The sequence below is a fragment of the Psammomys obesus genome, unplaced genomic scaffold (genome assembly GCF_907164565.1).
Source record: "Psammomys obesus unplaced genomic scaffold, mPsaObe1.curated_primary_1811, whole genome shotgun sequence".
Classification (NCBI taxonomy): Eukaryota; Metazoa; Chordata; class Mammalia; order Rodentia; family Muridae; genus Psammomys; species Psammomys obesus.
In genome coordinates, this window is record NW_026593947.1 from 4,641,309 (window position 1) to 4,651,220 (window position 9,912).

Genomic DNA, 9,912 nt, shown 5'->3' on the forward strand with positions numbered 1-9,912 from the left:
AGATCAAGACAAACCACAAGGTCCATAAGCTGGGGGGGGAGGGGGGAGGAGGAGAGAGGGGGAGGGGGAGACAACACTAACGATCCTGTGGAACTCAGCTCACGCTCTGGCTTGGTAGTGTTCTCACCTGTGTGCAGGCTCTCCCAATTGCACTGCTTAGGGATTTCTGAGGCTCCATTGCACAGGCATTATTACGTCATTGGCAGTGACCTTTAACCACCAGGCTGGTTCCTCTGGCAATCAGGCCCGTCCTGTGAGTCTCTGTGTCACGGCTTCACAGGTGCAGGTACAGTTGAAAGACAACCAAAATCTATCAACTCAAAGGGTATGGTAAGCTCTGAGTCAGAAAACCTGGGTAAAGACCAAAGTTACTTTTTATTATCTGAAGATACCGTAGTATCAGCTCAATTGTTACTATTTTAAATGATCCAGTAAAGCGAAGGTGAGTAAAGTGAAACTCATTGTAACTTTATTGCTTTATTAAAAACATTGTAAACACGAATAGCACCAGGCATGGTGGCCCACGCCTTTAACCCCAGCACTGGGAGGCAGGGGTAGGCAGATCTCTGTGGGTCCAAGGCTAGACTGGTCTACAGAGTGAGTTCCAGGGAAATACTGATTATTTAAAATTTAAAAAACAAAACAAATACAGGGCTGGATATGGTGATGCACGCCTTTAATTCCAGCAGCACTCGGGAGGCAGAAGCAGGTGGATCTCTGAGTTCTAGGCCAGCCTGGTCTACAGAGCGAGTTCCAGGACAGCCAGGACTACACAGAGAAACACTGTCTCAAGAATCAAACAAACAAACCAAATAAAACAAAAACAAAAACAAACAAACAAAAAAAAACAACAAAAGAAGCAAAAGAGTAATATCAAGTATGGGAAATAAACACATGGGCCAAGCCAAATGTGGAAGTTTATGCCTTTAAGTCCAGCACTAGTGAGGCAGAGGCAGGGGGATCTCTATGAGTTCTAGGGCAACCTCCTTTACACAGTGAGTTCTAAGCCAATTAGGGATATATACTGAGACCCTGGTTTTTGTTTTTGTTTTTTAAGGCAAAACAAACCAAACCAAGCAGACAAAAAAACCCCACAAACCATGGGCCAATAAAATGGCTCAGCAAGTAAAGACACCGTCCACCAAGCTTGGGTTTAATTGCCAAGACACAAAGTGGGCATGAGAGAACCACACCATGCAATAAATGTTTAAACAGAATTGGGCCCATTGTCATGCACTAGTCCCAGCACTTAGGAAGCAGAAGCAGAAACAAGTAGATCTCTGTGAGCTCAAGGCTCACCTGGTCTACATGGCAAGTTCCAGGTCAGCCAGGGCTCCGTAGTAAGACTATGTCTAAAAACAAAAACAAACAAAGAATAGACCAAAGCGTCGGTTCCCAGCCTTCCTAAGGCTGCAACCCTTTAATATAGTTCCTCATGTCCTGTTGACCCCAACCATAAAAATATTTTGTTGCTACTTCATAACTGTAATTTTGCTACTGTTGTGAATCTTAATGTAACCATCTGTGAAACTGTGCCCTCTTCTGGCACGCAGGTGTATGTGCAGATAGAACACTCATACCTAAAATAAATAAATAAATACTTTTTTAAGTCTTTATAATTTTATTTATATTCTTTTTTATTTTTTTAATATTAGTTACAGTTTATTAACTTTGTAGCCCTGCTGTATCCCGCTCGCTCATTCCCTCCCTCCCACCCTCCCTCCCTCATCTCCTCCCTGCCCCTTTCCAAGTCCATTGATGGGGAGGACCTCCTCTCCTTTCATCGGACCCTGGTTTATCAGGTATCTTCAGGACTGGCTGCAAAGTCCTCCTCTGTGGCCTGGCAGGGCTGCTCCTCCCTGGGGCGGGGGGGGTGTCAAAGAGCCCACCATTGAGTTCATGTCAGAAATAGTCCCTGTTCCCCTTAATAGGGTACCCACTTGGATACTGAGCTACCATGGGCTACACCTGAGCAGAGGTTCTAGGTTATATCCAAAACAAGTAACAGGACAGGAGCCTACCACAGAGGGCCTCTGAAAGACTCTTCCTAGCAGTGGATCAGAGTAGATACTAAGACTCATAACCAAACCTTTTGCAGAGTGCAAGGAATCATAAGAAAAAAGGAGGAGTTAATATGATCTGGAGAGGACAGGAGCTCCACAAGGACCAAATATATCTGGGCACAGGGGTCTTTTACGAGACTGCTTCTTCAAACAAGGACCATGTATGTAAATAAATAAAAAAAAGTCTGCCTTGCTGCACTTCTATCAAGTTTAAAGCTGGCTTAAATGTGATTTTGCCAGCTGCAGGCAGTTCTTGCAATCGTGGACGTTTGGGATTCTGGGGACATTTCAGGGGGTATATGAATTTGAGAGCCCCTAACACAGGGTGGGTTGCTGGTTGCTATTGGTCTTGTCTTGTCAAGTAGTTGTTGGCAGAGAAGAAATTAAGTATCCTGACCGTGAAGATCAAACTTGCCCAAGGAGCTTGATGTGCGTAATCAGCAGAAAGTAGTCTACCAATGACGTCATGTCCTTTCCGAGCCCTGACTTTCATTCCTCTCCTGGCTGTTCTTTTTTCCTCTCTTGTCTAGTGTTCCGGGGTTAAACAGGTAGAGAAGGGTGGAAGAAAGAAGAACCCACACAGTAGTAAACACTGGCTACATAAAACAGCAAGAACAAAAGGAAGAGAGAGAGCGGAGATGGTAAAGTGGGAAGATGGGCGGAGGGGAGTCCGGACAGCTGGTAAGATGTGCCGTCCACCTCTGCCTTTCAGGCGGGGCTCATGAATTGTGGAAGTGCAGAAGCTTGCCCTGGTCAGCATGAGCTGATCAAGTACCCCGGACCCAGATAAACACAAACAGAGGAAGGCAGGTGACTGCTTGCTCTGCTGGCGCCTCTCCTGCCTGCAGGACCAGCAGTCAGGTCCCAGTGGTTTGACTCTCCGTGGTGCAGTGTCCGCACCTAGCCTGTCTTTCCAGTTCTCCGGTCCTTAGGAGGAGTCAGAGAGATTTCCTGATTAACAGGCAGATACGGAGAGGGGCCACAACTAGATCAGAAGATGGCGAACTTCCAAGACAGTTGGCTCCTTTCTCACCCTCTTGACATGAGGCAAAAGCCTGGCAGCTTAAAACAGGCCTGGAAGTCTTTTTCTCCCTGCAGTGGGCCTCCCTGACTGTGGGTCTGACAAGTTCAAGGCCAGACCAGGTCGTATTTGCCACAGATTTGTGGAAATAGCAGCCTTCCTGCCTTTGCTCCAACCTCCCCTAGCCTGGGGGAGGCGGACCCTTCACCCCAGCCCTCACGGCTTCCTGAATGCCCTTTCCAGCCGTGCTGTGCACGGTTCCTCCCGGTGCAAGCCTTTCCTTACTGGCCGATTCTGTCGGCTGCTGGCTGCTGCATCAGAGATTTTTCCCTGCTTTTTAATTCTTGAATTGGCATTGAAAAACGAACCCGATTAAGACCCCTAGCAGTTGGCCTTGGACAGGGAGTGACAGCATCTGCTCCCTTTTCTCAGGCCTTGGCATTTGGACTGACTCACACAACGTGGTTTCCTGTTCTCCGGCTTGCTGATGGCCGGCAGCATCTTCCCTCAGGCTCCAGGATGACAGGAGCCAATTCCCAGCTGAGATTCCACTCTCACTCTCTTGACATGTCTTCATCTGCATATGCTTCCCTCTCTGAGGAAAGAGTCCTCAGTTGCAATTTCCGCTCCCCTGAGCTCTGGACACAGCACCTCACCTCCTCAGCTGCTCACCCACCACAGAGAAATGCAGGAACTCAGGGGAGGAGGGCCTCCCTGGAAGCTGATGCACAGCTTTCTGTCTGCTGGGAGCAGATGAAGGCGGCCCACTGGCTCCTGCAGAGGTGCCAAGGCCTCTTCTAAGCTCAACAGAAGTCTGCTCAGAGTCTGATTTGAGGAAGTCCCCCAGAGGGACATGGGGGCTTTGACAAGTTGAAAACCATTACTGTGTTTGATTATGCAACACAATGAAGGAAAAATTACTTCACAAAAAGTAAAGGGCCACAGAGATGCCAGGCAAGAGGAGGAAACATCATGGTTCTGTAACAGTTAGCACGTGGGAGCCTGAGCTAGTTACTTTTCTCGCTGCTGTGACCGGACGCCTGACAAGGGGACTTAGCAGCAGAGGGAATTATTTGGGCTCATGGTCTGAGGATGTGGGCGCACTGTGGTAGGGATGTGGTGTGGATGACAGCTTGCTCTCTTCTGGGCACCAGGAGCCAGGAAAAAAGGGGTAACTGCAAACCCCAGTGCATTCTCTACCTTTTAATTTTTATTTTAAAATTTTAACTGAATTTATTTACCTGTGTGTGTGTGTGTGTGTGTGTGTGTGTGTATGTGTGTACACGAAGGCATGTGCCATGGCACATTTTTTTTAGGTTCAAATGACTTATGAGAGTTATTTTCTTCTACAATGTGGATCCCAAGGAGCTGAACTCGGGTTGTCAGGTGCAAGCAAGCCTTTCCCCACTGAGCCACGTTGCCTCCTGTCCCTTTTTTATTCAGTCTGAAACTCCAGACTGTGGAGTGGTGACACTCACACTCAGGGTGAGAGGAAACTGCCTCAGACACACCACAAATGTCACTCATTACTGACTGGCTTATGTAGGCTTAGAGCATCAAACCAACTTTATTTAGGGTTCTTAAGGACTTTTACCTCCCTTCCAACCCCCTGCAACCTTAGGTAGGAGATTAGTAGGGAAAAGGGCTATAGACCTTTTTTATCTACTTCCTGCTGATTAGGGTTGATAGGTCGTTAGTGGATTACCAGACTCAGTCATCAGGTTACCAGCAGTCCAGTCCAAAGGCCAACACCAAGCAGCAACAGGATTCAGAAGACTGGGACAAGTCAGTGAAAGCCGCAAGACTCAGTTGCATTGCCCCGAGAAGGTCTCTGGAACGTTTCTCTCTTCAAAGTCAAGAGTCGAAGCACGAAGATCAGCACAGCAACGTGGATCCAAAAAGCGCTGTGTCACTGTGTGTGGGCCTCTATTCATCTCCTCAGAGTCCACCCACGATGCTCTCAGATGGCCAAGTCACGCCCCTAGCACATGAGAGCTCGCAGCGAAACATCCCGAGCCCTCTCAGAAACCAACCTGGGAAAAACATCATCGGCCAAGCTTGCAGCAAAACATCATATGACAACCAAGTCTTCAAAGAAACCAGAAATCTGCACTTCAGCCTTACTTTTCTATTGCTGTGATAAGACACCACAGCCAAGGCAGCTTACAGAAGGAAGGATTTATTGGGGGCTTGCTTATAGTTTCAGAGAGTTTGGTCCATGACCAAAATGTCTGGGGTGGGTGGAAACAGGCTTTCAGGTGTAGCACTGGAGCAGTGGCCAAGCGCTGACATCCTGATCCACAAGTAGGAGGCAGAGAAAACTGACTAGGAAAGGTGTGGGTTTTTAAAACCTCAAAGCCAGCTTCCAGTGTCACTACCTCCTCCCACAAGGCCACACCTCCCAATTCTTCCCAAACATTTCCACCAAGTGGGACCAAGCATTTAAATATCTAAGCTTGGAGGACATTCTCACTCAAACCACCCACACTGACCTAGGCCTTTCTTTTTTTTTTTTTTTTTTTTTTTTAACTTTTTTGAGACAGGGTCTTCTGTTGCCCAGGCTGGCCTCAAACTTACTTTGCAGTCAAGGATGACCTTGAATTCCTGACCTTCTTTCCTCCACCTCTAAACTCTGAAACGATAGTCTTTGAACCATTACCACGTGCCATGTCAAAACACACCTTCAGTGGGGGCTTCGCTTCCTCGGGGTTCCTTGCATTCCCTAATACACCTCAGTCAGCAGCTGAGGACATGGAGCACCCTTCCCTCAGGGAAGAGCTAATCCCATAAACTATGTGCTTCCCTGTGTGCAGTGAGAGCTGGAGTGGAGCATGAGGCCCCTGGGAAAACTCACACTGGCTTCCCAACACCCTGCAACTGGACTCACCTGAAGCCTTCTCCAACTGGTTCTATCCACCGAATCAATGATTCCTAAGGTTGGGGCGGGAATCCCAAATCTGCAGTTCTAGAAATTTCCTAGGGAACACGGCCCCACAGGTTTTGGCCCACCACCATAATTGGCCCCAGGAGCAGGCGTAGGGCCAGGGCAGGTTGGGTCTGGAGGGAGGGATTCACCTAGCTCTGCCCCTTGCTAGCCACATCACATTCACCCCTCTCAGCCTTGACTTTCCAGCCTGTACAATGGGATCACTAACAGCAACACCTGGTTTAAAGAAGATTGGGGCTGGAAATGGAGCTGAGCTGGCAGAGTCCTGGCCCAGCGTGGCCTTGGATTTGACTCCCAACACCGTATAAAGCAGCCATGATGCTACAGTCTGTAATCATGGGAGGTGGAGAGAGGAGGATCAGAAGTTCAAGGTCATCTTCAGCCACAGAGTGAGCCTGAAGTCAGGATGCAATAAATGAGACCCTGTTTAAATACACAGGCTAGACAGACTTAATGGCAAAGACTTTAAGCCCTTCATCCGGACAGTCTGGAGGCTGCTGCTGTTGGCCATCCTGAGCTCAGTTCAGAGTGGTTAGCGTTCTTATTTGTCCAGTGAGGTGTCAAAGTATAAAACCTAGTTTGAAAAAAGGAGTCTGGGAGTTCCACAGAGTAGCCGTGAATATTCTATTCCCAAGCCCTTGCTGCTGGGAGAATAAATGGCACATGGGGTGATGCTGCCCCCTCCTGGACTGACTGGCTCATTACTGACAGAGCTGCTTGGAAATTTACTCTGTGTGGGGAGAAATTGACTCTGTGTGGGGAGATCTTTGGTTATGGCTTTGACCACTTGGCCAGCTGGTGAGTCTCTGTAGTTTCTATCTCATTGTGCTTGGCAGAGGTTGGTATTCGTTCCCTCGGGTTCTCCAGTGTGGATGTATAGTCACTCCGAGCAATCCCCACCCCCCTGCTCCTGAAGTCACCAGGAATAGCTCATGTTCATGTCTGCGGCTTCTTTCTCATCTTAATGAAACTGGCTAAAGGTTAAGCTGTTCCTTTTCAATAGTAGGCCTTCTGTTCCTTGGAAGGTCTCTGTTGTTCCTAATTTCTATTCAATTAGCCCTGCCCTAATATTTCTTATTTTCTCCCTCCTGCTAGCTTTCATTTCAATTTATGCTTTTTCTGGTTCCTTCTCATAGTTCTAGAGGCTGCAATTTTGGAGTCTGATGTTAGCGTACTTGTAAAATTATATTATTGGGCTTCTTATATCTCTTTCTCTCCTCTCCCTACGTGTTGCTGCCACTTTTTAACTCTATTTTATTTATGTTTATTGTGCCTCTTTCTCTCTTATCCACCCCAACCCCTTCCAACACCCCAACACCAGGGAGGAGAGAAAGAAGGCTAGTGTGGGGAGAGGGGTGGAGTTCTTTAGAGTCCTTCCTGCTGTTTAGAGTTGTTGGTTTCCTTGGGAGAAGTCCAATCTGTTTCAGTATTCCTCCAACTTCTCATCAAACTGCAACAACGGCATCTAGGAGCAGGGGGACAGCAGCCTTCTGCTTTCTTGGGGCCCCCACCCCATCTCTCTCTGGGCTCTGGCCTTTATCCCTCTCAGCGTCCTCAGAATTAAACTATCTGCAACTGGCAAAGAGCCCCTCTCAGCCTGCATGAAGCAAGCAGTCTGCTGCTGTGGACTCTGAATCAGTCCCACTTCCCACACCTGGGATTAAAACAAAACATATTTACATAACATAACTGAGTTTTACTAGCAACAAAACTTCCGCTACTGTCTAGTGAAGGTCTGTAACTTGCTGTGTAGTTTACCAGACGGCCTTACTACCTCCTCCTGCTGGAAGGACTGTTCTGAGTAGCGGGAGATGACCAAGCCTTCTACAGTCCTAAGCCTCATAAAATCCCACCTCCTAATACTACCGCATTGTAGTGGGAAAGAACGTATCATCTTTAAAAGCAAATAAGATATAATGTTTATTTTTAAAATTTATACTTATGCTGGATCTATTGGCACATGTCTTTAATCCCAACAATCAGGAAGAAGAATCAGGTTTAAGGCCAGCCAGGGCTGAATAGTGAGACCTTGTCCCAAAAACAAAATAAATAAGTAATAAAATAATGAAATGGGGATGTAGCTCAGTTGAAAAGCGTGGGCATGGACAGCTCCCTGATAGAAATTCAGGAAAGAGGAAGGAAAAAGGAAAGCATGTTCTCAGCATCACAGAACGCTAGACTCAGTCCCTAAAACAAAAAATAAAAGAATAAAAATAAAAGCTTTAACATGTGACTTCACATACTATCTGTCCCAGAGAACGTCCCACATACTTCTGAGGAAAACATGTTTGTCAGAAAGGGTTCTTGAGACTAAAGAGATGGCTCAGCGGTTAAGCACATGTTTTGCTCTTTGGGAAGCCTTGAGTTTGATTCCCAACACAGACATGTTGGTTCTCAAACATAAAACTCCAGGTACAGTCGGAAGTGTAAGCCTGTACTCCCAGCACGTTGGGAGGCAGATCTCCGTGAGTTTGAGGACAGCCGGGTCTAGTTCCAGGACACCCAAGGCTACACAAAGAAACTGAGAGAAGTGAGGGGGGCACTTTATGTTTTCTTTATCAGAACGGGGTTTCTCTGTAAGCCCCCGAGTCCGGACAAACCAAACCGAGCCCAACGAACCTATCGGCCGCCCCAGGCGGCTCCCGAGCCCTGGAAGCACAGCCGGGGGTGTGGGGTGGGGCAGTGGGATGGGCGGGGGCAAGGCTGGCCAGGCTGACCCGCAGAGGGCCGGGCCTGACATAACCTGGCAGAACAGGGCGCAGCTGAGCAGAGCCGAGCAGGTTCTAGGTCGCGCGCCTTCCGACCGTCCCGCCCGTCGGCCCTGGTCCCTGCTGCGGGAGCGGGAAGGAGCTCGGGGAGGGCCCAGGGGAGGCCGGGGGGTCGGCTGGGCTCGGCTGGGCTCGGCTGTCCTCGGGGGCGGGCCGGGGAGCGCGGCCGCAGGCGCGGAGCAGGCTCTTGGGCAGCGCGGAGACAGGCTCGTCCGTCTACGGCCATACCACCCTGAACGCGCCCGATCTCGTCTGATCTCGGAAGCTAAGCAGGGTCGGGCCTGGTTAGTACTTGGATGGGAGACCGCCTGGGAATACCGGGTGCTGTAGGCTTTTTGTCTGGCAGGAGCCTAAGAAAGGGGCTTTGCTTTTGCTTCTGCAAAGCTCTGTGGACCGGGCCGGGCGGAGCCACGCCCAGGGACTCCCCCCACGCCACCCTCCGCAAAGCCGAGGGGCGCCCCCCTCCGACCAGGCTGCAGGCTGGCGGGGTGGAGACAGCCAGCCCACGCGCGGGACAACACACGGGGGGGGCCAGGTCGGGGATCCCAGGACCTCCGTGGAGGGGCTGCGCGCGGGGAGGCCGTCTTGACTCGCGTGGAGCCTTCGAACCCCACATCCTGGGCTGGTGGCGGAGCTCTGCAGAGTCCGTCAGTCCGGGCGGCTGTGTCCACGCTGCCCTCGTCGTCCTCCTCCTCCTTCTGTGTGGGTGTGTGGGTATGTGGGTGGGTGGGTGGGTGTGGGCCGCAGCGGTTCAAGGAGGAGGCGGTGTATGAAGCAGAGAAGGGAGGAGTTGGATGGATGGATGAATGATAGATGGATGATGGATGAGTGGATGGTTGAGGATGATGGATGGATGGATGGATGATGGGTGGATGGGTTGATGGATGGAAGGATGGCCGGATGATGGAAGAATGGATGGATGGGTGGATGGATGATGGATGGACAAATGGATGGATGGATGGATGGACGGACGGACGGGTGGATGGATGATCGAAGGATTTATGGACGATGGATGGATGGCTGGGTGGATGGATGAGAGGTGGATGATGTTGGAGGAATGGATGGATGATGGCCGACTGGCTGGCCGGCTGGCTGGCTGGATTGGAGCACGAG

General features: G+C 49.7%; 1 non-coding gene across 1 annotated transcript; it reads left to right on the forward strand.

Moving 5' to 3' along the window:
• The first annotated feature begins 9,013 nt into the window (after positions 1-9,013).
• LOC129684445 (5S ribosomal RNA) lies at positions 9,014-9,132 on the forward strand. Its single transcript, XR_008721338.1, has one exon. It is a non-coding gene; the product is annotated as a 5S ribosomal RNA (ribosomal RNA).
• Positions 9,133-9,912: the final 780 nt, after the last annotated feature.